We start from the raw sequence: 27,276 nt of genomic DNA, 5'->3' as shown, positions 1-27,276 counted from the left end.
CCAAGACCTCAGAAAAAAAATTGTAGACCTCCACAAGTCTGGTTCATCCTTGGGAGCAATTTCCAAATGCCTGAAGTTATCACGTTCATCTGTACAAACGATAGTGCGCAAGTATAAACACCATGGGACCACGCAGCCGTCTTACCGCTCAGGAAGTAGACGCGTTCTGTCTCCTAGAGATGAACTTAATTTGATGCGAAAAACTCAAATCAATCCCAGAACAACAGCAAAGGACCTTGTGAAGATGCTGGAGGAAACGGGTATCAATATCCACAGTAAAACAAGTCCTATATCAACAACCTGAAAGGCCGCTCAGCAAGGAAGAAGCCACTGCTCCAAAACCGCCATGAAAAAGCCAGACTAGGTTTTGCAACTGCACATGGGGACAAAGATGGTTCTTATTGGAGAAATGTCCTCTGGTCTGATGAAACAAAAATAGAACTGTTTGGCCATAATGACCATCGTTATGTTTGGAGGATAGGGGGAGGCTTGCAAGCCGAAGAACACCATCCCAACCGTGACGTATGGAGGTAGCAGCATCATGTAGTGGGGTTGATTTGCTGCAGGAGGGACTGGTGCACTTCACAAAATAGATGGCATCATGAAGAAGGGACATTATGTGGATATATATTGAAGCAACATCTCAAGACATCAGTTCAAGTTAGTTAAAGTTAAAGCTTGGTTGCAAATGGGTCTTCCAAATGGACAATGACCCCAAGCATACTTCCAAAGTTGTGGCAAAATGGCTTAAGGACAACAAAGTCAAGGTATTGGAGTGGCCACCACAAAGCCCTGACCTGTGTGGGCAGAACTGAAAAAGCGTGTGCGAGCAAGGAGGCCTACAAACCTGACTCAGTTACACCAGCTCTGTCAGGAGTAATGGGCCAAAATTCACCCAACTTATTGTGGGAAGCTTGTGGAAGGCTACCAGAAACATTTGTTAAGCAATTTAAAGGCAATGCTACCAAATGCTAATTGAGTGTATGTAAACTTCTGAACCACTGGGAATGTGATGAAGGAAATAAAAGCTGAAATAAACCATTCTCTCTCCTATTATTCTGACATTTCACATTCTTAAAATAAAGTGGTGATCCTGACTGACCTAAAATGGAATTTTTACTAGGATTAAATGTCAGGAATTGTGAAAAACTGAGTTTAAATGTAGTTGGCTAAGGTGTATGGAAACTTCCGACTTCAACTCTATGTAAAGGTGATCTTTCTGTTTTAAAAGTTTTAATACATTTGAGAGAAAAAAATCTAAAAACCTATTTTTGCTTTGTCATTATCTATTATCATCTATAAATATCCCAAACAACTACCTCTTCCCCTATTGTATTTACTTATTTACTTTGCACCTTTGCACCCCAGTATTTCTACTTTGCACACTCATCTACTGTCAAATCTACCATTCTAGTGTTTTAATAGCTATATTGTATTTGCTTCGCCACCATGGCCTATTTATTGCCTTTACCTCCCTTATTTATTTTATTATTATTATTATTATTTATCTTATTTTTTTATTTGGTTTATCTTGGCCAGGTCACAGTTGTAAATGAGAACTTGTTCTCAACTTGCCTACCATGGCCTATATATATTTATAAATTTATTATTTATGGCCTATTTATTGCCTTTATCTTCCTTATCTTTATCTTATTATCTTATTTATCTTATTGTTATTATTTATCATATTTATTTATTTTATTTGCTTTATCTTGGCCAGGTCGCAGTTGTAAATGAGAACTTGTTCTCAACTTGCCTACCTGGTTAAATAAAGGTAAAAATATATATATATATATATGGGGTACTGTGTGTAGATTGATGAGGGAAAAACTATTTAGGCCTCCCGGGTGGCGCAGTGGTCTAGGGCACTGCATCGCAGTGCTAGCTGTGCCACCAGAGACTCTGGATTCGAGCCCAGGCTCTGTCGCAGCCAGCCACGACCCGGGAGGTCCATGGGGCGACGCACAATTGGCCTAGCATCGTCCGGATTAGGAAGGATTTGGCCGGTAGGGATATCCTTGTCTCATCGCTCACTAGCGACTCTGTGGCGGGCCGGACGCAGTGCACACTAACCAGGTGAGGCTGGCTTCCAGGGTGGATGCGCGCGGTGTTAAGAAGCAGTGCGGGTTGGTTGGGTTGTGTTTCGGAGGACGCATGGCTTTCGACCTTCGTCTCTCCCGAGCCCATATGGGAGTTGTAGCGATGAGACAAGATAGTAACTACTAACAATTGAATACCACGAAATTGCGGAGAAAGGGGGCTAAAAAATAAAAAAAACTATTTAGAATAAGGCTGTAACGTAACAAAATGTTGAAAAAGTCAATGGGTCCGAATACTTTCGCAATACTGAACAAAAATCTAAATGCAACATGCAACAATTTCAATGATTTTACTGAGTTACTCTTCGTATAAGAAAATCAGTAAAATGAAATACATTCTTTAGGTCCTAATCTATGGATGTCACATGACTGGGCAGGGACACCGCCATGGGTGTGCCTAGGAGGGCATAGGCCCACCTACTTGGGAGCCAGGTCCACCCACTGGGGAGCCAGACCCAGCCAATCAGAATTAGTTTTTCCCCACAAAAGGGCTTTACTACAGAGCAATACTCCTCAGTTTCATCAGCTTTCCGGCTGGTCTCAGACGATTATGCAGGTGCAGAATCTGGATGTGGAGGTCTTGGGCTTGTGTGGTTACACATGGTCTGCGGTTGTGAGGCCGGTTGGACGTACAGCCATATTCTCTAAAATGACGTTGGTAGAAAAATGAACATTAAATTCTCTGGCAACAGCTGTGGTGAACATTCCTGCAGTCAGCATGCCAATTGCAAACTCCCCCAAACTTGAGACTTCTGTGGCATTGTGTTGTATGAAACAAATGCACATTTTAGAGTGGCCTTTTGTCTCCAGCACAAGGTGCACCTGTTTAATCAGCTTCTTGATATGCCACACCTGTCAGGTGGATGGATTGTCTTGGCAAAGGAAAAACGCTCACTAATAGGGATGTAAACAAATTTGTGCCCAAAATTAGATGTGCTCTTCTAAACAGTGTAACAAATTATTCAACTCAGTTTCTCCTTCAAGTACCATCTCACAATGCTCCCTGTGTGTCTGTGGGAAACATGGGAAAGGGCTGTTGTTTCCATAGCAATGTCCTCTGTACTCGCTCTGGTCATAGGCAAACTGCAAATTGAACTCAGAGAGTTAGACTCCTAAATTGATAGTGTAGTTTGTTTAGGCGATTTTACAGCTAGCTACTTCATATGCTGATATCAAATCAAATCAAATTTTATTTGTCACATACACATGGTTAGCAGATGTTAATGCGAGTGTAGCGAAATGCTTGTGCTTCTAGTTCCGACAATGCAGTAATAACAAGTAATCTAACTAACAATTCCAAACTACTGTCTTGTACACAGTGTAAGGGGATAAAGAATATGTACATAAGGATATATGAATGAGTGATGGTACAGAGCAGCATAGGCAAGATACAGTAGATGGTATCGGGTACAGTATGTACAAATGAGATGAGTATGTAAACAAAGTGGCATAGTATAGTATAAAGTGGCTAGTGATACATGTATTACATAAGGATACCGTCGATGATATAGAGTACAAAGTGGCATAGTATAGTATAAAGTGGCTAGTGATACATGTATTACATAAGGATACCGTCGATGATATAGAGTACAGTATATACGTATGCGTATGAGATGAATAATGTAGGGTAAGTAACATTTATATAAGGTAGCATTGTTTAAAGTGGCTAGTGATATATTTACATCATTTCCCATCAATTCCCATTATTAAAGTGGCTGGAGTTGAGTCAGTGTCAGTGTGTTGGCAGCAGCCACTCAGTGTTAGTGGTGGCTGTTTAACAGTCTGATGGCCTTGAGATAGAAGCTGTTTTTCAGTCTCTCGGTCCCAGCTTTGATGCACCTGTACTGACCTCGCCTTCTGGATGATAGCGGGGTGAACAGGCAGTGGCTCGGGTGGTTGATGTCCTTGATGATCTTTATGGCCTTCCTGTGACATCGGGTGGTGTAGGTGTCCTGGAGGGCAGGTAGTTTGCCCCCGGTGATGCGTTGTGCAGACCTCACTACCCTCTGGAGAGCCTTACGGTTGAGGGCGGTGCAGTTGCCATACCAGGCGGTGATACAGCCCGCCAGGATGCTCTCGATTGTGCATCTGTAGAAGTTTGACTTTGGTATTATTGTGTGTAGCTACTTTTGCTATATAGCTAGCTCGCTACTTAGCCAGCCCAGACTGGGAGCATTGCATTGTGGGTTTTGTAGTCGACTTGAGCTGCAACAGATTTCCACAACAAATTTCACGTTATTAACAACAAAATGAAACCTTTGTACACATAAAATATTGTTTTCGCATATTAGTGTTATTTAACACTGTTTAATCATAGAAATTAGTGGTTTGAAGGACGATTTCCTCGAACTGAGCTCAAGTGTGAAGAACACTAGTTGTCTTAATGTCCATTTTTCATAATTTAAATAATCTTCAGAGAATAATACCCATCAAACTCAAATGCATCCTCTCAGAAGAAGATTCGTATACAGGAGATTTCATGGTTTTGAACTTGCCCGATAAATTAGAGTGACTCCTTTGGAAATTAGTGGTGACTGTGACTCAAGCCAAGCCTCATTGGAGTAATTGGCTAATGCCATGCTGGGAATCTGCCGTCCAGTGGCCAGGCAGGGGGAGATTAAAATAATTTCTGAGCAGGATGTATGTGAATTAATTGGGCCTGTGTTTAGGACTTCATCTAAATTAGTATGGAAGGGTTTTCCCCTCAAAGATCTTAGACACATTTTTGTACAACAACAGAGACCAACTCTAATCCAGAGGGAAATGTATTTGTTTATTAGTGTCGCCGCAAGAACCAACTGTTGCTATTCTACTGGAATTGTAAAGAAAATGCACGTTTTCTTACTATCCTTAAAAAAGTGACAATCTTAGTTGTTTGGCAGACTAGTGTGTTTGTTAGTACCTTGGCTTGTCTTTTTGTGATGTAAAGCTAGATGTATTTCCTTGTCAAATGCTAATGATGTTCCTTACCCCTCCTTCTAATACAGACCATATGGTATGTGTGTTGTAAATGGTAACATGCATAGAACATGCAGGCTACATAGCAGGGCTGGGAATTGCCGGGAGCCTCACGATATGATATTATCACAATACTTAGGTGCCGATACGATATGTATTGCGACACTCGCGATTCGATACTCGTGATTCAATACTGTGATTGTATTGCAATTTGATGTTCCAAACATATTGCTCAGAGGGACAAGAGAGCCATTACAAAAAGGTTTTGATCAGTCTTGGAAATAAAAGTGCTGAAAATGAAAACATGTTGGCTCATTATTTATAAAGACGATGGAGAACAAGCTATAAAGGAAAAATACAGGAATATTGGTGCAGGTACAGCCAACGAGCACAAAAATGTAATTGAGATATTTTGTCAAAACGATACGATATGTAACTGTATAGACCCCCCCCCCCCCACCCCCCCATTACTAGAATATGTAAGTGGTCTCTGTAAAAAAAAGTCATGCTGAACAACTCAATTGGATTATGGAACTCAAGCTTGCGTCATGGTGTGGTGAATGGAGACCTAGGCCTATGTCAGAGAGGAGTTCAGTAGCTTTGATTGATTAACCAGTTCTACAGTTTGGACTGAAGCTTGCTGGGTGAATTAATAATCTGAGGATCTTGAAGACTGCAAACCCATTTCTGTCCCTTATGGTAAAATCCCTGTGACCTAAAGCTGTTAAACCAATTTACCAAAAAACTCTCATCCGTCCACATTTTTCTCCATCACTGGCTGCTGTTCTCTTCATGTGGCTGTCTTCGCACACCTTGGTAATTGGTGATGTGGACCATATGTTGGCTTTCAATAGCAGTCTGTTCAGTCGGTGGCACCAGGACTTCTCCTTCCCGGTAACATAGTAGTTGTTGTCTTGGGGAAGGGGAGGAATATCTTCCTGTCCTCTTCTCCCACCTTCCTACCACCAAACCCCTCTTGGTGGAGCGTTGTGCTGTTGGGAAGCTGGTCATTGGGCCTGGCTGTTTTGAAAAAGGCTCCACAGCCCTGCTGCTGACGGTGTCTAATTTTCACAGTGACCTCCTGTGACCTTATTAATGGGGCAAGAGCGGCAGGGCTGCTGTGACCCTTCCTCTCGGGGGTCAGGTGGTTGAGCAGGGAGCAGCCATTAGCTTGAGAGGCTCTTTTGAAACTCCCAGGAAACATGTCACTTTCTCCTTCCCCCTTCTCCCCCAATTAAAGTGATTTTCCTAACTTTTTGTTTTCCAGGCCTGCGAGTTGGGAGATGTTTTGAATCAGTATTTGTAGGCATTTTCTGTGAGGAGGAGAGCTTTTTTTGAGGCCTATTAAAAATGGATGAAGCTGTTTACTAGCACCATTTTTCGGAGTAGCCTAATTGTCGTTGTAGGTTTTTGTTGGAAAGGTAGCCTATTTGAGGCTGAAGTTCAAGCATGTTTACTGGTTGTTCTTCTTTATAAAGTCTGCTGCATACACTGGCTCAGGGCTGGCTTTGCTTGGGGAGCCATAAAACATGACGCGTCATCAGGTTCAAAAGGTACATTATATCACCATAGAGAGCCAGCAACTCCTCAGCATGATGAGATTGCCAGAGTGAAACTTCCATCAAGTTTAGCTTCAAGACCCTCACTTTTTCACTTTTTTTGTGTTTTCTTTTGTCTCTCTTACAGCTTGCCCCATTGTGAATCCCTTTCCAATCTGAACGCATGAACAGCATCACTACGTTGGACAATATCACTCCCCTGGTAAGTATTTTACCTAGTTTTCTCTTTCTTCTTATATAACAAGCATAACAATTTACTTTGCAACACACACAGATTTGACTGATTAACAAGATATAGGCCTAATTCCTCACAACCAAGTACATATCCAGTACTTTTTTCTTGACATTTAATTTATATATATATAATTAATTTTTACTAATAGTTACCAGTACTTTGTCTTCAAAGAACTGTTGGACTATAATGATTGCAACTTTCATGTAATCAAACTCTGAGTATATTTTTCACAGTGAATACACTCTGTTTTCTATCATACCCTCTCCCCCTTTCCCATTCCTCTCTGCTTGGCGGGCCCAGACAGGCTCTCTGTGTAAGTCAAACACAGTTTTTTTTCTGCTCTTGCTACAACTGGGTCAGTGAGAAGCACAAGGTGAATCTGTTTACCTACAGCTCACACAGGCTGCCCTACTGAACCTGACTTGACGCACACACACAAACACACACACAGAGCCATGTCAAAAAGATGACAACTGTTACATTTTGCAAGGTGTTCCTAAAGTCAAGTTGAAGACCAGACTGACCACTGTCCTTCTCTTTGACTGTCGCTTTGTTGCATAAAAATCGATCAGATAAATAAATAAACAGGTGTATGTTTTTGGGCTTGTGCGTGGGTGCCAGTGTGTGTGTTGACGTCCAATATCTGACTGTGCATGTATGAAATGTGGAGAGGAACAGAATGGAGCAGCTGGGTCTGCTTTGTTGGCTTGTTTTGTAATGTCAGAGTCTGGTGTTGATTCAGAGCAAAGCTGCATGCTTTACACCTTTCCTGCACAGCTGCAATGATTCTGCTCTTAATAAGGTCCACATAAGACAAAACTGGAGGGGACTGGGTGGGGGGTAAGGAGTTGGGGGTGTACGTAGGTGGGGGTTGCGGTGCAGCTCGCCGAGTCAAAATATGACTGCCGCCTGCGAGGGAATCTAGCAGCTGTGTTGACCGTCTCGTCTGACTGTGAAGAGAGGCACTGATTATAAAGTGCAACATTCTGGAAAGCCAGCAGTCTCGGTTAGGAACGGCTTTGATCATTTAGCATTGTAAACTGCTCCATCATCTAAGGCCTCAGGTAATACACTGGTTTATTACCTTAATGAAGGGGTTGAAATGTTTATCTACAGTACTAAGCCCTCAAGCACTTTTGTGGCCAGCGATGAAGAATCCTTTTGGCAACGACCTGAGGGATGAGCAGTTTGTTAGTGCTCATTTGTGGCAGCTTTGGAGGAAAATGTTGTATTAGGCTACTTAAAGTTTATTATCTGTTTATCTTGATACACTTTCCTCAATGCACTTGTAGATTAATGTATTGAGAAAGCTCCTCTCTGCTTTGACACATTGAAATCCACAAAGAATACAGTCTGTATATATATATTTTGGGGGGGAATTTTACCCCTTATTCTCCCCAATTTCATGGTATCCAATTGTTTTAGTAGCTACTATCTTGTCTCATCGCTACAACTCCCGTACGGGCTCGGGAGAGACGAAGGTTGAAAGTCACGCGTCCTCCGATACACAACCCAACCAAGCCGCACTGCTTCTTAACACAGCCGCACCAATGACAGAGCCTGGGCGCGAACCCAGAGTCTCTGATGGCACAGCTGGCGCTGCAGTACAGCGCCCTTAACCACTGCGCCACCCTGGAGGCCCTTAGGATTTTAATTTGATCAGTTTCTCACAGCAGGAAAATAACCCTGCAGCAACAGGAAATGTGAATTATTGTGTGGATTATAATTAATGGCCATTTTTGTAGGAGTTGATACGTTTTTAGTTTGGGGAAATCAAGTCTGACATTTTAAATGACAAACTTTAGAAGCCCTTTAAAACCTTAAATACACATCCCCAGTGGTACAGCGGTCTAAGGCACTGCATCGCAGTGCTTGAGGAGTCACTACAGCAATGGGTTCGATCCCAGACTGTGTCACAGCCGTCCGTGACCGGGAGAACCATGAGGCGGCGCACAGTTGGTTGAGCGTCACCCGGGTTAGGGGAGGATTTGGCCGGTAGGGATTTCCTTCTCCCATCGCGCTCTAGCGACTCCTTGTGGCTATCATGAAATTGGGGAGGAAAAAGGGGTAGAAGTACAACAACAAAAAGGATAATAAACTACCAGTTTGCATTTCCTGCCGAGCAGGACATTTCCTACAACAACAGGGTGATCAAATGAATATTCTACATTTATACCCACCTCATGAATGATTCAACCCTAGCAGGAGATTATTTGACCTAATGCTCAGTCACTAGTCATTAATGACCCAATTCTGAACAGCAAACTATCTGGGTTTGACACCTCACAACTGACTCGACCATCGGCAGGTATAGTGTGTTCAGTAACGGAGGCCCTAACTCTGAAACTCCTGGTTGGTCACTGATTGGAGATTTAATTTCCCTTACTGATTATCAATAGCAAATTGGAGGAGTTGGGTTCCTTGCTGCCAGAAGGTTTCACCAAAGGCCCGATGTAGGCTATTCATAACTAGAGGCAATACTCTGCCCTGTAGTTCATTTTGGCTGTTGTTTTGGCTCATCTTTGGTCTATTGTGATGGCAGTTCCGCCGGTGGTCCCATGTAAACAGCTCTCAAAGGGGTTCCCCTCTCCTAGTCTCTCTCCCAGAGAGCCTGTGCCTCTGGTTTAAATGGGGTAATTGATAGTAGAGGATGCCTGATCCTGGTGTCTGGTGCTAGGAAGGACCAGCTCTGTGTCTCTGACCCCTCCTGTACAAAGGGACCCTCTCCTCATCCCTTCTCTCAGAAAGCTGGGAAGAGTAAATATTTAGCAGGCCGCACAACAATGGCTCGCCCAAACTCCAAACTCATGGCTAAAGGGACATTTGGCAGAGGGGGAACTAGTTGGCTAAATCTGGAGTAGGGGTTTTTAGGGGGAAAGGAATCTCTCATGCTGAAGTCTAATTTCTAGAGCGGGTTTCTAGAGCGGGTTTTTCCCTAAATACACACTACCGTTCAAAGGTTTGGGGTCACTTAGAAATTAGAGTGTCTAGAGTTGAAGAAAAAAAAGATTTGCAAAGAAAAGCCATATCTGACTGGCCAATAAGAAGAAAAGATTAAGATGGGCAAAAGAACACAGACACTGGACAGAGGAACTCTGCCTAGAAGGCCAGCATCCCGGAGTCGTCTCTTCACTGTTGACGTTAAGACTGATGTTTTGCGGGTACTATTTAATGAATCTGCCATTTGAGGACTTGTGAGGCATCTGTTTCTCAAACTAGACACTCTAATGTACTTGTCCTCTTGCTCAGTTGTGCACCGGGGCCTCCCACTCTTTCTATTCTGGTTAGGGCCAGTTTGCGCTGTTCTGTGAAGGGAGTAGTACACAGCAATGTACGAGATCTTCAGTTTCTTGGCAATTTCTCGCATGGAATAGCCTTCATTTCGCAGAACAAGAATAGACTGACGAGTTTCAGAAGGAAGTTCTTTGTTTCTGGCCATTTGGAGCCTGTAATCGAACCCACAAATGCTGATCCCCCAGATACTCAACTAGTCTAAAGAAGGCCAGTTTTATTTCTTCTTTAATCAGAACAACAGTTTTCAGCTGTGCTAACATAATTGCAAAAGGGTTTTCTAATGATCAATTAGCCTTTTAAAATGATAAACTTGGATTAGCTAACACAACGTGCCATTGGAACACAGGAGTGATGGTTGCTGATAATGGGCCTCTGTACGCCTATGTAGATATTCCATTAAAAATCAGCCGTTTTCCACTACAATAGTCATTTACAACGTTACACTGTATTTCTGATCAATTTGATGTTATTTTAATGGACAAATAATGTGCTTTTCTTTCAAAAACAAGGACATTTCTAAGTGACCCTGAACTTTTGAACAGTAGTGTATATTTAAGATCCTTCACACTGTTGAAGTGATCAGACATCCTTTCTGTCAGCGCTCTCTCTCCTCTGTTTGGAAAACTACTTCAACTCCATTATGGCACACATTTTCTTCCGTTCTTCTACCCCCCTCTTTGACATTCTAACACTGACGTGTGTGTGTGTGTGTGTTTGTCTTTTTTACAAGCCAAGTTACCAGCCTTCCTTTAGACACGCTCTGAATTTCCTTTCTCACTACCCCCTCCCCCACACTCTTCTATCCTACATTAGATTAGTTGCTTGTAAACCTTTGTACAGTACTACATCTCACTTAATGCCCACACAATGAAAAAGGGGTTTTGCAGTGTAAAGGCCTCTGCCGGGTTCCATTGGAAAGGCCTTAAAGCAGGTTTTGTCTCCCGTGCGCCACCATTGTGACTGACATTAACAGCCTAGAGGACTGCAGGCCGGTGTAGGGCGCACGGTGCGAAGGCTGTTCCCTGGCCAGGGTGAGAGGGAGAGAAGCATGGGATCAACACTGTGATTTACTGTAACTCGTAAATCCTCGTCATTTACTGCCATAATTACTCCTCCAAAGGTGTGAAGTGCTTCAACAAAACATAGTGTGCTGGGATGAATGGGCCGGGCCCCCCACTCCCGAATCATTCTGGCTGGCACGATTACGGCTGCCACGGCAGAGAGAGCCCAGTCCAGGGTCACTGAGCCTCTCAACACTGGGAAGGCTCACTTCTCCCACTGACACAGAGTGGAGGGGAGGGGGAAAGCAGGAGGGACATTTTGACACAGCGTAGATGGTATTAGAAAAAAACTCCAGCAACCGTCTTTTCCAATGATATAACTTTAATGTTAAGTTGTCATTTATGTATTTGCATCATGGAATAGAGTGCAAAGACCAGTCATCACTGGCGATAATCTTCCAACACTCCAGACAAACAATAAGTCGTGGTTAGAATGAATGAGAGTGAGTAGGAATCAACACTTCAATGGTAAAGGAATGAAACAAACAAACAGGATCAATATGGAAAACAACAGGCTGGCAATCTGTCTCTGTTGGGTTTCTATTGGGTGTGTTTTAATTGGTCAAGTTAAAGCGGTGTTGGTCGTGCTACTCTAGCAGACTAATGGGCTGAGCATGTAGCTGAGTGAGTACTGAAGGGTTGCAGGCCCACGGCTGTGCCAGGCAGCCAGCCAGTGGTTTATGAACCACTCTCCTTCACTTGTTCCTTAACATTCTCCCTGTGTTTGCGTGTGTGTTCGATTATGGATGTGTAGTTGCGAGTGTGTGTGTATATACATATGACACAGGCCTGTGAAAGGAAAAAAGCGCCCCCTCGTTGTAAGGCCTTTAAGGGAGGCCTGATGACCCAAAGCATGATGTAATTCAATAAGCCTGTCACTAATAATTTCCCACTTCTTTTAATGGGCTGGAGATTGATCCAGGTTCTGTAGCATGGCCCCATTTTCTCTGGGCGGGGTGTTTTTCCTGCTCCATCCATTTTACTGCCATATTTCACTGTTTATAAATATTTATGCACATATACAGCTGTCTAATAAAGACTAGGAACTGGACGGCTTTCCAGTTTTCATTTTTAAGATCTTATATTTTGCTGGTGGAAATGCCAAAAAGCTGTACCCACCCTTTTAATAATAATAATAACAGCTTGTTTTCTCACGTAAAAGAAAAATGACAAACAGACCTTCACCCCTATAAGTATGCATATACATGCTCTCTTACATACACAAACATACCCTCATACACGACATGACCATAGGTGTGTGGACACCTGCTCGTCGAGCATCTCATTCCAAAATCACGGGCATTAATATGGAGTTGGTCCCCCCTTTGCTGCTATAACAGCCTCCACTCTTCTGGGAAGGCTTTCCACTAGATGTTGCAACATTGCTGCGGGGACTTGCTTCCATTCAGCCACAAGAGCATTAGTGAAGTCGGGTACTGATGTTGGGCGATTAGGCCTGGATCGCAGTTGGCGTTCCAGTTCATCCCAAAGCTGGTCGATGTAGTTGAGGTCAGGGCTCTGTGCAGGCCAGTCAAGTTGTTCCACACAAAACTCGACAAACCATTTATGTTTGGACCTTGCTTTGTGCACTGGGGCATTGTCATGCTGAAACACTAAAGGGCCTTCCCCAAACTGTTGCCACAAAGTTGGAAACACAGAATCATCTAAAATGTCATTGAATGCTGTCGCGTTAAGATTTACCTTCACTGGAACTAATTGGCCTAGCCCGAATCATGAAAAACAGCCGAGAGCATTATTCCTCCTCCACCAAACTATGACGGTACCACGTTGAAAGTCACTGAGCTCTTCAGTAAGGCCATTCTACTGCCAATGTTTTTCTATGGAGCATGGCTGTGTGCTTGATTATATACACCTGTCAGCAATGGGTGTGGCTGAAATAGCCAAATCCACTAATTTGAAGGGGTGTCCGCTATATACTAGAAGTATATAAAAGTATGTCCATGTCTGCTTCGTACCCTGATGCTGTGAAGTGGATGGATGGGTCGGGGCGTTCTACACAAACACAGGGAGTTGTGAGGAGATACCTGTAGCTCTCAGGCCTCTTTCTTCTGGGCTCCTGGTACTGTATCAGTTTCCGTTTGATGTACTATTTGTTTTTAGGCCCGGGGCACCAACGTTTCAGATGCTTTGTTAAGTGGATGGGCTGTCAGAAAAAGTTCCCACAGTCATGAGTGAGTGACCTTTTAAAAAAAAAATTCTAACTGAATTTTTTTACAGATAGGGACTTAGAGATGAGCTCCTCCTCTCCTCCCAAACACACCCACCACCCTCCACCTACAGTATCAGGGCCACATGTAAGTGTGACAGTCATGAGTACACACGTGAGTATTTATAGTCTACATTTGTTAAAGCTCACATTTATCTTGTGGCCTGCTGGTGTCAGTGACTGCTGCGTTCCCATGTCTCTCTGCTGATACTATTGCCCCACCCCCTCCACACACACACGTTGGTTTACATTCATGAATTCACCCCTCACCACAGAAATCATCCTGATTGAGAGAGAACTCCGGGAGAACGTTTGAGAAAATGGTCTATATTCTATAATCATTTCTTGATGGGCCCAACTTGTATACAGTCATTCTGTTGTTGGATTCTTCAGCTTGTTAGGGGAAGAATTTTAAAGGTTTGTTCCATCAAACTTGCGACACTAGCCCATTAGCATATGGCAGCGATCATCAGAAGCCATAAAGAGGGAAGCGGTGTGCCTTCAGGGCTGGACTGGTTTTTATTTGGAACCACTTAAGATATTCACCTGTGTAAAATTGTTTATCTTGGAAAGAATGGTAAATAAATCCACTTGGGCCTATAGCCAATCATAAAGTGCGCAGAGTGCCCGTAAAAGCGTAATTAGACCAGTCTCAGACCAACTTTTGACTTTGGTTGCCATTCTTTACAAAACCCTCTTAACAACGTATAGCTGGTTAGCTGCCAAGAGCAAAAAAAAATCAAAAGGCTGAAGGCCATTACTCACTCACTCCGGGAAAGGTTAATGCACTGTTCTGTACTGGCCTTAAGGTGTATATTAGTATTATTACTTAGCCGTGAACAGATCCAATAACTGGGTCTGCACTTTACGTGTAAAAAAATAAAATAACACAAGGGAACGAGGGGGGAAAGAGAGAGCTGTGAAATGCTCTTTGTGTTCAAATGTCAACACATTTTTGTATTTTTCTTTTCTGGAGGAGCAGCTGCAGAGGCCTAATCCCCGTCTCACTGGTGTACTCCCCTCCGTAGGGAGCATGACAGAGTCCAAATGCCAGCCACTCCACTCTGCCCCAACCCTCCTAGAACCAGTCCCATTAGTGGGGCTAATACACCCCCTCCTTCCCTACTCCGTCCTGGCCCCAGAAAGCCCACTTGTCCTTGGGCCGCTGAGTGAGATGACACAGGATGAAGTCACTCCATTTGTGTTGGCACAGAGACCGGACCGATGCCGGGCTGCCAAGAGTTCTTGGACACGTCTCGCTCTGGTGAGAGGGAGAGGAACCATAAGGTAGAGTTTTTGTCGCAGTACGGTGGGCCCACGTCCAGCATTACTTTTGCACAACCTGTGTTGAAAACCCCACTGAAATAAGACAATATTGTAAATTGAGGTGGTGATGTTATAGAATGCATGACACTGAAAGTTGGGAGAGGTTCCTGTTCATGTCTTCACTCCTAGTGTTGACATGCTGACGTGAGTCAAAGCCACTTTTTGTATGTTATTGTTTTTGGATGTGTGTACCCTATTATCCATAATTCCAGTCATTTTGCGCTCTGACAGTATTTTGACAGTGGTGTGTGATCTCACAGCGAGATTTTTCCCCTCTGTATCCGGTGCTGTGTGATTTACCTGCTGTGGAATCAGAGGGTCCCAGAGACATTTTACATCCTCGTCCCAAAAAGGTAGCTAGCGGAGGCCAGAGTTTGACAGACATCCTCCCACCCCCTATCCTTCCCCTCAGAGGCCGGAGAGGAGCTGCCCTGTCCTGTGTTTGTAGAGCAGGGGCTAGGGGGAAGTTTGACTCTGGAAAGCTTTGCCTGTGTTTGGGCAATTCCTCAAAGGCTTAGCCGACCTGATGAACAAATGCTACATTTGGGCTCCTCAAAGAGTCTCTTTCCATTACCCCCACCGGCAAACCCCAGCCTCCTCCTCCTCCCCCCCCGGTCAGCTGGACTGCCCTGTCTGTCTCAGCCCTTCGTTAGCATCTCAGCAAGCCCAAGATCAAACAACATGGACGGACTCCTTCCTTCCACTGTCACTCTGCTCTATCATTTGTAGTGCCAGTCTCAGTTTTCTACTGCTCTGAGCGACCTAAACGTAACATGTAAAGTGTTGGTCCCATGTTTCATGAGCTGAAATAAAATATGACAGAAATTTCCCATATCCACAAAGTTTATTTCCCTCAAGTTTTGTGCACAAATTTGTTTACATCCCTGTTAGTGAGCATTTGTCAAGATAATCCATCCACCTGACAGGTGTGGCATATAAAACATCTGATTAAACAACATGATCCTTACACAGGTGCACCTTGTGCTGGGGACAATAAAAGGCCACACTAAAGTGTGCAGTTTTCTCACCTGAAGTTTTGAGGGAGTGTGCAGGAATGTCCACCAGAGCTGTTGCCAGAGAATTTTATATTCATTTCTCTACCATAAGCCTCCTCCAACATCATTTTAGAGAATTTGGCAGTACGTCCAACCAGCCTCACAACCGCAGACCATGTGTATGTAGTCATGTGGACGAACGGTTTTCTGATGTCAACATTGTGAACAGAGTGCCCCATGGTGGCGGTGGGGTTATGGTATAGGCAGGCATAAGCTATGGACAACCAACACAATTGCATTTTTATCGATAGCAATTTGAATGCACAAAAATACTGTGACGAGAACCTGAGGCCCATTTTATTATTTTTTTTAAAGATACAGTGTCTTTGGAAAGTATTCAGACCCCTTGACTTTTTCCACATTTTGTGACGTTACAGCCTTATTCTAAAATGTATTAAATTGTTTTTTTTCCCTCGTCAATTTGCACACAATACCCCATAATGGCAAAGTGAAACCAGGTTTTTAGACATTTTTGCATTTTTATATAAAAAATAAATAAATGATATCACATTTACACAAGTATTCAGACCCTTTACTCAGTACTTTGTTGAAGAGCCTTTGGCAGCAATTACAGCATCGAAACTTCTTGGGTATGACGCTACAAGCTTGGCACACCTGTATTTGGGGAGTTTCTCCCATTCTTCTCTGCAGATCCTCTCAAGCTCAGTCAGATTAGAAGGGGAGTGTTGCTGCACAGCTATTTTCAGGTCTCTCCAGAGATGTTCGATCGGGTTCAAGTCAATCGGGCGGCAGAGTAGCCTTGTGGTTAGAGCGTTGGACTAGTGCTGTTTGAATGAATGCTCACGAGCCTGCTGATGTCTACCACCGCTCAGTCAGATACTTGTATGCTCAGTCAGATTATATGCAACGCAGGACACGCTAGATAAACTAGTAATATCATCAACCATGTGTAGTTAACTAGTGATTATGATTGATTGATTGTTTTTTATAAGATAGGTTTAATGCTAGCTAGCAACTTACCTTGGCTTACTGCATTCACGTAATAGGCAGTCCCCTTGTGAAGTGCAACGAGTGGCAGGTGGCTATAGCGTTGGACTAGTTAACTGTAAGGTTGGAAGATTGGATCCCCCGAGCTGACAAGGTGAAAATCTGTCTAACCCACCATTCCTAGGCCGTCGTTGAAAATAAGAATGTGTTCTTGAGTGATTTGCCTAGTTAAATAAAGATTAAATAAAGGTGTTTGAATTTTTTTTAGTCCAAAAATACAGATTTCCGATTGTATTGAAAACTTGAAATCGGCCCTAATTAATCGGCCATTCCGATTAATCGGTCGACCTCTAGTTGAAACTGGAGCAGCAGCACGACCCAGGTGGACTGGGGACAGCAAGGAGTCATCAGGCCAGGTAGTGTTGAGGCATGGTCCTAGGGCTCAGGTCCCCCGAGATAGAGAGAGAGAATTAGGGAGCATACTTAAATTCACACAGGACACTGGATAAGACACAATAAATACTACAGATATAACAGACTGACACTAGTCCCATGACACAAACTATTGCAGCATAAATACTGGAGGCTGAGACAGGAGGGGTTGGGAGACACTGTGACCCCGTCCGACAATACCCCCGGACCAGGTAGGATATAACCCCACCCACTTTGCCAAAGCACAGCCCCCACACCACTGGAGGGATATCTTCAAACCACCAACTTACTACCCTGAGACAAGCATAGCCCACGAAGATCTCCCCCACTGCATGAACCCGAGGGTGGCGCCAACCCAGACAGGAAGATCACGTCATTGAGGGACAGCTATTGGGGAACTGTGGGAGGGTTTGGGTTCATGTTTTTTGGCCTGGTGGGAGAATTGTCAATGTGCCCTTGAGCAGGGCATTGACCATGGATGCTTCTAGGTGTCGCTCTGAATGGGAGTCTGTTGGATGACTTTTATGGTGTAGTTGTTGAGCAGCTTCACTGCAAGTATATTGTATGTTTCAGATATTCAATAAAAAAAAAATATTTAAAAAATAGTGGTCCTAAAACGGAACCTTGAGGAACACCGAAATTTACAGTTGATTTGTCAGAGGACAAACCATCCACAGAGACAAACTGATGTCTTTCCGACAGATCTAAACCAGGCCAGAACTTGTCTGTGTAGACCAATTTGGGTTTCCAATCTCTCCAAAAGAATGCGGTGATCGATGGTATCAAAAGCAGCACTAAGGTCTAGAAGCACGAGGACAAATGCAGAGCCTTGGTCTGACACCATTAAAAGGTAATTTACCACCTTTGATTGCAGTCTGTGCTATGATGGGGTCTAAAACCAGACTGAAGCATTTCGTATACATTGTTTGTCTTCTGTTTGCTGTGCAACGGATTTTTCAAAACATTTTGAGACGAATGGGAGATTCGATATATAGGCTGATTTTAGTTTTTTGTATTTTCTGGGTCAAGGTTGGGCTTTTTCAATAGAGGCTTTATTACTGCAACTTTTTGGGAGTTTGGTACACATGCGGTGGATAGGGAGACGTTTATTATGTTCAACATGGTCCAGTATGCAGCTTGAAGGTTTAGAGGCCATAACTGTTTTCATCAATGTGTCAAGAGATATAGTATTAAAAAACTTGAGTGTCTCCCTTGATTCTAGGTCTTGGCAGTGTTGTGCAGACTCAGGACAACTGAGCTTTGGAGAAATAGCCAGATTTAAAGAGGAGTCTGTAATTGTTATTGTTATTCTCCTCAATTAAGTTGGAAAAATAGGATGATCGGCCAGCAGTGAAGTGAGGGCTCTTTGATACTGCAAGGTACTGTCTTTCCAAGCTAGTCGGAAGACTTCCAGTTTGGTGTAGCGCCATTTTGGTTCCAATTTTCTGGAAGCTTGTTTCAGTGCTCAGGTATTTTCAGTAGACCAGGGAGATGATAGTTTCCTATGACAAATGTTTTGTTTTTAGGGGTGCGACTGCATCTAGGGTATTACGCAAGGTTAAATTAAGTTCCTCAGTTAGGTGGTTAACCAGTTTTTGTACCCTGACGTTCTTTGGTAGGTGGAGGGAGTCTGGAAGGGCATCTAGGAATCTTTGGGTTGTCCGAGAATTTATAGCACGGCTTTTGATGGGTCTTGGTTGGGGTCTGAGTAGATTATTTGTTGCGATTGCAAACGTAATAAAATGGTGGTCCGATAGTCCAGGATTATGAGTAAAAGCATTAAGATCCACAATATTTATTCCACGGGACTAAGCTACGTCCAGAATATGACTGTGGCAGTGAGTAGGTCCGGAGACATGTTGGACAAAACCCACTGAGTCGATGATGGCCCCGAAAGCCTTTTGGAGTGTGTCTGTGGATTTTCCCATGTGAATATTGAAGTCACCAAAAATGTGAATATTATCTGCCATGACTACAAGGTCCGATTAGAAATTTAAGGAACTCAGTGAGGAATGCTGTATGTGGCCCAGGAGGCCAGTAAACAGTAGCTATAAAAAGTGATTGTTATGTCTCTGGCTGAGCCACTCAAGGACGTTCAGGAACTTGTCCTGAAGCCACTTTTAATTTGTCTTGGCTGTGTGCTTAGGGTCATTGTCCTGTTGAAAGGGGAACCGTGGCCGTGAGCGCTCTAGAGCAGGTTTTCATCATTCAGTTCATATTTCCCTCGATCTTGACTAGTCTCTCAGTCCCTGCAACTGGAAAAACATCCCCACCACATGATGCTGACACCACCATGCTACACCATAGGGATGGTGCCAGATTTCCTCCAGGCGTGACACTTGGCATTCAGGCCAAAGAATTCAATCTTGGTTTCATCAGACGAGATTATCTTGTTTCTCATGGTCTGAGAGTTTTTAGGTGCCTTTTGGACAACAACAACATGCTGACATGTGCCTTTTACTGCGGAGTGGCTTCCGTCTGGCCACTCTATCATAAAAAGGCCTGATTGGTAGAGTGCTGCAGAGATGGTTGTCCTTCTGGAAGGTTCTCCCATCTCCACAGAGGAGCTCTAGAGCTATTTCAGAGTGACTATCAGGTTCTTGGTCACCTCCCAGACCAAGCCCCTTCTCCACCGATTGCTCAGTTTGGCCGGGCAGGTAGCTCTAGGAAGAGCCTGGGTGGTTCCAAACTTCTTCCATTTAAGAATGAGGCCACTGTGTTCTTAGGGACCTTCGATGCTGCAGAAATGTTTTGGTACCCTTCCCTAGATCTGTGCCTCGACACAATCCTGTCTCGGAGCTCTACGGACAATTCCTTCAACCTCACAGCTTGGTTTTTGCTCTGACATGCACTGTCAACTGTGGGACCTTTATATAGACAGCTGTGTGCCTTTCCAAATCATGTCCAATCAGTTGAATTTACCACAGGTGCACTCAAATCAAGTTGTAGAAACATCTCAAGGATGATCAATGGAAACAAGATGCACCTGAGCTCAATTTCGAGTCTCATAGCAAAGGGTCTGAATACTTATGTAGATGAGCTATTTCTGTTTTTATTTTTTAATACATTTGCTAAAATGTTCACTCTTCACTTTGAAATTATGGGGTATTGTGTGTGGATTGCTGTGTTTTTTACATTTATTTAATACATTTTAGAATAAGGCTGTATTTTAACAAAATGTGGAAAAAGTCAAGGGTTCTGAATACTTTCTGAAGGCACTGTATGTGACCAAGAGCATATCTGTATTCCCAGTCATGTGAAATCTATAGATTAGGGCCTAATGAATTTGTTTCAATTGACTGATTTGCTCATAACAACTGTAACTCAGTAATATATATTTCCACACTATGAGGTTGAAATCATACTGTGACATTTTGAATATTATGATAAAGCCCTTTTAATGTAAGAGCTGTTTGAAAAGACTGCTTGAAATTTCAGCGTGTTTTGGTGGGATGGAGTTTTGGCCTGCCTGGTGGTGACATCACCCGGCAGTAAATTAGTTAATAGACCAATAAGAAAGAGAGGTTCCAAACCTCTGCCAATAACAGCTAGTTTTCAGTTTTCCCCTCTCCAGACCACTCCCAGACAGTCCTAGCAAAATCCTTGTTTAAGAAAGGGCTCTTTGCTAAGAAGTTATATTTATTTTTTTACCATTTTAAACTGAAAACAATCACAGTAAGGTACTTGATTTGTACCCAGAAATGATTCAATATTGAGATAAATATAGTCATTTTTTAATATATTTTTTTGTGTCATGACCAGAAGAGGAAGTATACCGTGGCTCCTCTAGCACTTGAGGAGAAGAGGTGGAAAAGGGACTGAGGTGGAGAGAGAGAAAGCAGAAGGTGCACTGCCGCTGTATGCGAAAGGAGGACAAAGGCCCAGTCGCACTGCTCCAAAGCCCTGACACCATGTGAAATCCTTTGTAAAAACAACTGTATTAGAGGGCCTGCTTTTGTGCCAAGGGGCTTTATGAGGGTGGTTGTGGGTTGGGAGGTTACGTCCCAGTCCAAAGCTGGAGCAAGGCTGAAGAACAACCCACTGTTCTAAGAATCATTTCCCCTTGTCTTCCCAAACATACAAATCTAAGTTGTTTTGTCGGTTTGTGTTCTGGGATTGTCAAGTGTTTGGCCTAGTAATTCCTTGTGACCTAAAATAAGTGTGTTCTTGATCATCACAATAATAGGCCTATTCCATCCTGAGAAGACTTGAAAGGAAAGGACCAACCATTTATCAGCAAATAACAAAAATGTAATTTCATTGGCTCTGCCATCAGTCTATCAAGGAGCAGGACACTAATCCGGACACTTCTAAAAAATCCAGCTATGCCCTCAGACAAACCATCAAACAGGCAAAGCATCACCAACACATGTGCCACGCTGATCCTCAACACTGGGCTTAGGGGTGCGTGCTTAGTGCCAACTTGCACTCCCTGTTCACCCACGACTGTGTGGCCAAGCACGACTCCAACACTATCATTAAGTTTACTGACAACACAACAGTGGTAGGACTGATTGCTGACAACGATGAGACCGCTTATAGGGTGGAGGTCAGAGACTTGGCAGTGTGGTGCCAGGACAACAACCTCTCCCTCAATGTGAGCAAGACAAAGGAGCTGATCGTGGACGGCCCAGTACATCACTGGACCTATATACCAGGCGGTGTCAGAGGAAGGCCCAAATAATTGTCAAAGACAATTACACCCTAGTCATAGACTGTTGTCTCTGATACCGCACGGCAAGCGATACCGGAGCGCTAAGTCTAGGAACAAAAGGCTCCTTAACAGCTTCTACCCTCAAGCCATAAGACTGTCGAACAATGAATCAAATGGCCACCTGGACTATTTACATTTACCCCCCCCCCCCCCCCTTTGTTTTTACACTGCTGCTACTCGCTGTTTATTATCTATGCAAAGTCACTTTACAAATGACCTCTAACCTGTATCCCCGCACATTGACTTGCTACCGGTACCCCCTGTATATAGCCTCGTTAATATTATGTAATTTACTTGTTACTTTATTACATTTTTTACTTTAGTTTATTTTGTAAATATTGTCTTAACTCTATTTCTTTATCTGCATTGTTAGTTAAGGGTTTGTAAGCATTTAACGGTAAGGTCTACACTTGTTATATTCGGTGCATGTGACAAATAAAACATTGATTTGAGTATAGAACAGGTACTTGTGATCTCATTTACACCTCCAAGCTGTCCATCAACACCTATAAGAGGAATGCAGATTATTAGCACTACGGCCATCCAGCTACATCACTCCACTATCTCTTTTATTTCAAGCCAAGATTTTTCCATCTTATTTTCATGTTTTTCTTCTCTTCCGGGAAGGAGGCAGGTCATATGGCTACAGCATGTGGCTGGATGTAGTTTAACTTTCTCCAGCTACTCCAGCAATTCCTTGCGCTTTCCGTGAATCTCCAACTAGGCAACAAGGATTATTCAGCACATTGACTATTCTTCTGTCTTTGGTCATGGGGAGACTGGAGACGTGAGGCCTCAGTTAGTGCAGATACAGTTTAGTTTACTGTAATAATCTTAGATTTCTCTTTGGGTCTTGCCTGTCTCTGGCAGTAAGTCCTGGCTGTCCCTGCAGACTTGGGGAGAGTTAATCGGCGGGAGATGTCCGTCCTTACTCTTGAGGTGTCAGAGGGGATTGGGTTTCCCTGGGTATTCCCAAATCCAGACACACAGAAGCCACAGAGCAATGTGAGCAATGCTGCAAGATACTGACCCCTCCCCCCATTACCACATGCAGGGGTTGCACAATGGGGTTGTAACATTACCTGACGGTTCCTGCCTGATTTCAGCTTTCATGATTGCCTATTAGGTCACCGTAAATGTGCTTCCAAATCAAAAGCGAGTTGGATCATGTTTAATTTATAGCAGGAAGGCTTCGTGCAGTGCGTGTTTTTTCTCTCTTAGCTGTTTGATGTTTTATGTCCTTGGAATGTGCAAGAGGGAGCGGCTTTGGCTCTACCTTGGGCATTTGTGCTGCATTTTGTTTAAGCATAGGCTTAAATGTATTCTGCATCTGTGTAAACCCGAATGTGTATCTTTTGTATGGGATCATTCAGTTGTCTACAGTAAAAAAAATTGTCACCCTAGTACTTTCAACATTACTTTGACCCTTGCATTTAGGAAGAACAAGCTCCAATTGATCATGCTATTTTAAAACGTTATCACATTTCCATTGGTGCTCCAAATCTTAACAGGGAACAACTGTCTTACTCCAAGTCAATTCCTGTAAGAGTTTAGAAACAACTCTCTCCCTTCCTACTTCCCTCCATTTATTTTGTTGTTGGCTGACCCTGTCAGTTTGATGAGCTGTGGGTGATCATTGCTGGGACCAGTATGCTTTGATTACAGCTCCTTCCAGTTACTGTGCCCTTTGATGTGGTTTCTCTGCCGTCCAGGGCTGCAGCGGCCTGCCAGCTAGCCAGGCTCTTGTTATTTCAAAGGGGGAATCCTCGCTCGACTCGGATGGCCTGGGCTGACCAGGCAGATGACCACCACAGGCATGGCTGGATACTGATACGCCAGGCTTTAGTGTGATAATCCTACCCACTCATGAGGTTTAATGGGGCTATAGGCACTGCCCTTTAACTGTAAAGCTGTTTATTCACGCAGAGCTAACTAGCCTGTAATATAGCCTGTACTCAACTGTATATTAATAGGTGATAATCATGTTTGGTCACACGCACAAGCTTTCTTGTTGAATGGGACCTTTTTGGTTCTGAGTTGTTCTTTTTATAAATCACTTGTTATTTTCTATTTGTAGCCTACGTAATGTAGTGTAGGTCTACTGGATGTCTGCTTTGCAAGTAGGCCTACATTAGGCTATATTGTTATTGTTGGCTCGTATTCATTTAAACAGGGAAAGTGTTTGTCTAAAGATTTGTGTTGGATGTGGAGAAGTGCTGCTAGGGTAACATTACGATAGCTTATTGAAGCTACAGAATTGTAAATATATACTGTATAACACACCACAATGTATACAGCAGTTTACGATTCAATGAAAGTTGACTTGTGGTAAACGGTGTTAAACACAACTGTTCTAAACATAGAAAACCTAGGATACTTTCCATGTAGCCAGCACCCTACTGCAGTGCACTGCATATTATGGTGTGCTATATGAACTGTGTCCTGATGCTAGCAGACAGCTGAAATTAAAGCCAGGTATGACCTCTCTCTTCCCAGGATTCCACGTGATGAAGAACCACTCCTGCTGAGCAGAATGCTCCGAGCACAAAAAGTTATTTTCCAAGAGTCTGGAAGATGAGCTCTTCCATTTTCATCTTGTGGGAAAGATTGTGATATTGCATGGTATAATGGAGATATGACAAGGGTGAAACAGTCCAAAGGATATGGTAATCACTTTGTTGTGTGGCCCAACTGTTGCTTGAGTTTGGATATTATCAGAAAGTCCACTGTGAGTTTTCAATCAAACCACAGTTATTTCAATGGGAATGGGCAGGGTGGAGAGGTCTATGAGGTAAATGGGAGTATATTTTTAGGGGATTATTAAGTTATACACAACACAGCCAAAGGACTGAACATATCTAGTGTACAATCTTTAATTTGATGTGTGATGCCATGGATGGGGTCATAAAGAAGGGTTTTAGGTCAAACTAAACAAAGAAGTGATTATTTCACGACTTAAGTAGTCTGTTGACAGCTGATTTTATTGGTCAATTTAATTTGTAAACTTGATGTTGGGTCATTTTTCTCTCACATGTTCTCTGACTGGGAATTTGTGTAAAATGCATCTGGATGCCTAGATTCAATATGTTCCGCGGTAGATCCGCGTTAATGGGTGCTTATCGCAATGTCCGATTGAGCCCATATACAGCATTTACCGTGAAGATAACGTTGCCCTTAAAAGGTGCATAGCGGACAAAGCACGATTGGATTGAATCTGGGACTTTAGAAACCTCTCAATAATAGTCAGTGATTGACTGAATAACATATTCATCCTAAAACAAGCTCCTAATATTTTTTTCCTTTTCCTGTTGTGATAATGAAATAAGTCAGATACTCATAACACTCAAATGTTAGTTGTTTGTGCTGTTTCCTAGTGGTGATGCACCTCCGTTCCTCCAGCTGTCGTGTGCTGCAAAGGCACTGATTGGGTTAAAAGTCTCAGAGCATCATAAACGTCCTATCAGTGGGCTAGTGCGCAGTCCCAGCCCACCGCCTACCCGAGACAGGGTGCATGTGTTTGTCATTCTGCCTGTCCGCTTCCCCGTTAGAAACTAACTTCTTTCGCTGCGACTTGTTGCTCTCTTTTTTTGGAGTGTTTTGTTGAACAAGTGGTGGATACTGTAAACCGAAGCCATTTTCGGTTAATATTTTAAACTTCGACGAGCACGAACGGAACGCAAACATCCAGAGCTCCAACACTTCGATAAGGTATCAAACCTGTGAAACGGTGTACTTTTTATGTATCCGTTAAATGTCGACTATGGATTGATCCTCTGAAAATACGGATGTGTTTATACCCCTGAATCTTAAACGGTTTAAATATATATGTGTCTGTTGTTCCTACTGTGTATGGTACTAAAGAGGGGTTTTATAATAATATACAGATAGCGGATTCCGTCTCCGCTGCTGCAAAGTATCGGAACGACATAATGAAAAGGGCAAGTGATGTTACGCCTAATGGGATGTCCCGGTCTTTTTCTGAACACCGGCGTAGCTTCCTCTCAGAATATTTGTTTTACACGCTTTTTCCTCTCATTGTGTAGCCTACATAACTTTAGTTGATCAACATTATATTTGGTAGGCTAATAGGCCTAAATTATCATACCGACATAACGGATAAGCGTCTTGTGTGACAGCAGCTTCGTATAAAAAGTAGAAATATATGAAATGGGGAAAAAATGGTGGTCATAGCTTACTTTTGAAGATTTAACAAAAACTGCGTTTGACAAATATTTATATCGTTTCCTATGTCATAATGGTGCAACATATTTACATTTTTTTAAAAATTCCTTATCTGTGGAGCAATGCATTATGTATAATAAACGATGGTTATTAATGTATACAATAGAAACAACACATTTCTTGTCTATCTTCATTTGAGCTTCACATTGATTGTTTGCAGCATGATTTTATGATTACTACAGCAGACTAGTTTATTTACCTATTTTAACATGAGACACTACTAGCCTTGAGCAAGCCAACTTCATATAGGTATGTAAAACCCAGCTGTGGAAATGGGCCAAAGGGTCAGCCTTGTCAAAAGCTTCTCCGTCACTAGAATACGAATGCCACAGTCCTCATACGTAGGTAGTCCTCTCAGGCATGTGCTTGTAGTTTCCAAGATGTTATTAGGCTGAAGTTATTAACTGTCTTGACTGAGTCCTCATAATTACCGTCAATTAGCTTTAATTGAAGGGATGAGGTACTTTGCCTCCTGCTGCATACCTGGTAGTTGCACAGGTCTCACCCCATAATCATGAACTCAACTTGAAAGCAGAAAAACTCATCCCGTTATTCTCAACCTTTCCAGTTTCCACAGACCTCATGTCGGTCAAACAGTGACTGTCACTTCTTAAAACCACTGCACTCAAAACCAAAATGAGTTTTCAGATCAGTGTTTGCAGATACACACTGAAAATAGGAGCTATAAATAGTTCATTGTTTATTACTAAAAAATTAAAAATGAAGGACATTTTGTCAGCGTTTGTTTTTAGGGCATCCGTCCCACACTGATTGATCCGTTATTTCCTAAGGGCACAGTCCCCTGTTTGTGTCAGACTGCAGATTGGCCTAGATGTCTCACCTGGATGGCAACCCTCACTAATGGAGCACACACAGCCTCCCGCTGAATTCCTGTGGCAGTGGAGCAATGTTGAAAGCAGATGTGTACTGGTAGAGGGATGCATTATTAGGTTGTGCAACTGATTATTTAGCCAAGAATAATCACAATTCCATTGACAAAGGTCCAGGCTACTTACATAAGTCTCTTTTTCATAGTTTTTAATTGTTTCATTGCCAACTTTTCAGCTTTAAAAAAAAAATCATTGTTCGTAACTTGTCATGTATGGTAGACTGAAAACGTAAACCG

The 27,276-nt window shown here is 42.9% G+C and overlaps 1 protein-coding gene across 2 annotated transcripts in view; it reads left to right on the top strand.

Annotated features, from left to right (window-relative positions):
• LOC139415184 (protein dispatched homolog 1-like) overlaps window positions 1-27,276 on the top strand; it is a 73,542-nt gene that overhangs the window by 23,614 nt on the left and 22,652 nt on the right. Inside the window, exon 2 of one of the 2 annotated variants that reach the window (XM_071163080.1) lies at window positions 6,744-6,818. The gene's annotated coding sequence lies outside the window, so the exon portion shown is untranslated. Of the gene's footprint in view, window positions 1-6,743; window positions 6,819-25,136; window positions 25,617-27,276 lie in introns of those variants that run through there. The other variant, XM_071163079.1, reaches the window with a different exon arrangement.

This window comes from Oncorhynchus clarkii, chromosome 8 (genome assembly GCF_045791955.1).
Source record: "Oncorhynchus clarkii lewisi isolate Uvic-CL-2024 chromosome 8, UVic_Ocla_1.0, whole genome shotgun sequence".
Taxonomy (NCBI): Eukaryota; Metazoa; Chordata; class Actinopteri; order Salmoniformes; family Salmonidae; genus Oncorhynchus; species Oncorhynchus clarkii.
Note: the sequence above shows the minus strand (reverse complement) of the source record. Positions and strands in the feature narration are given on the sequence as shown.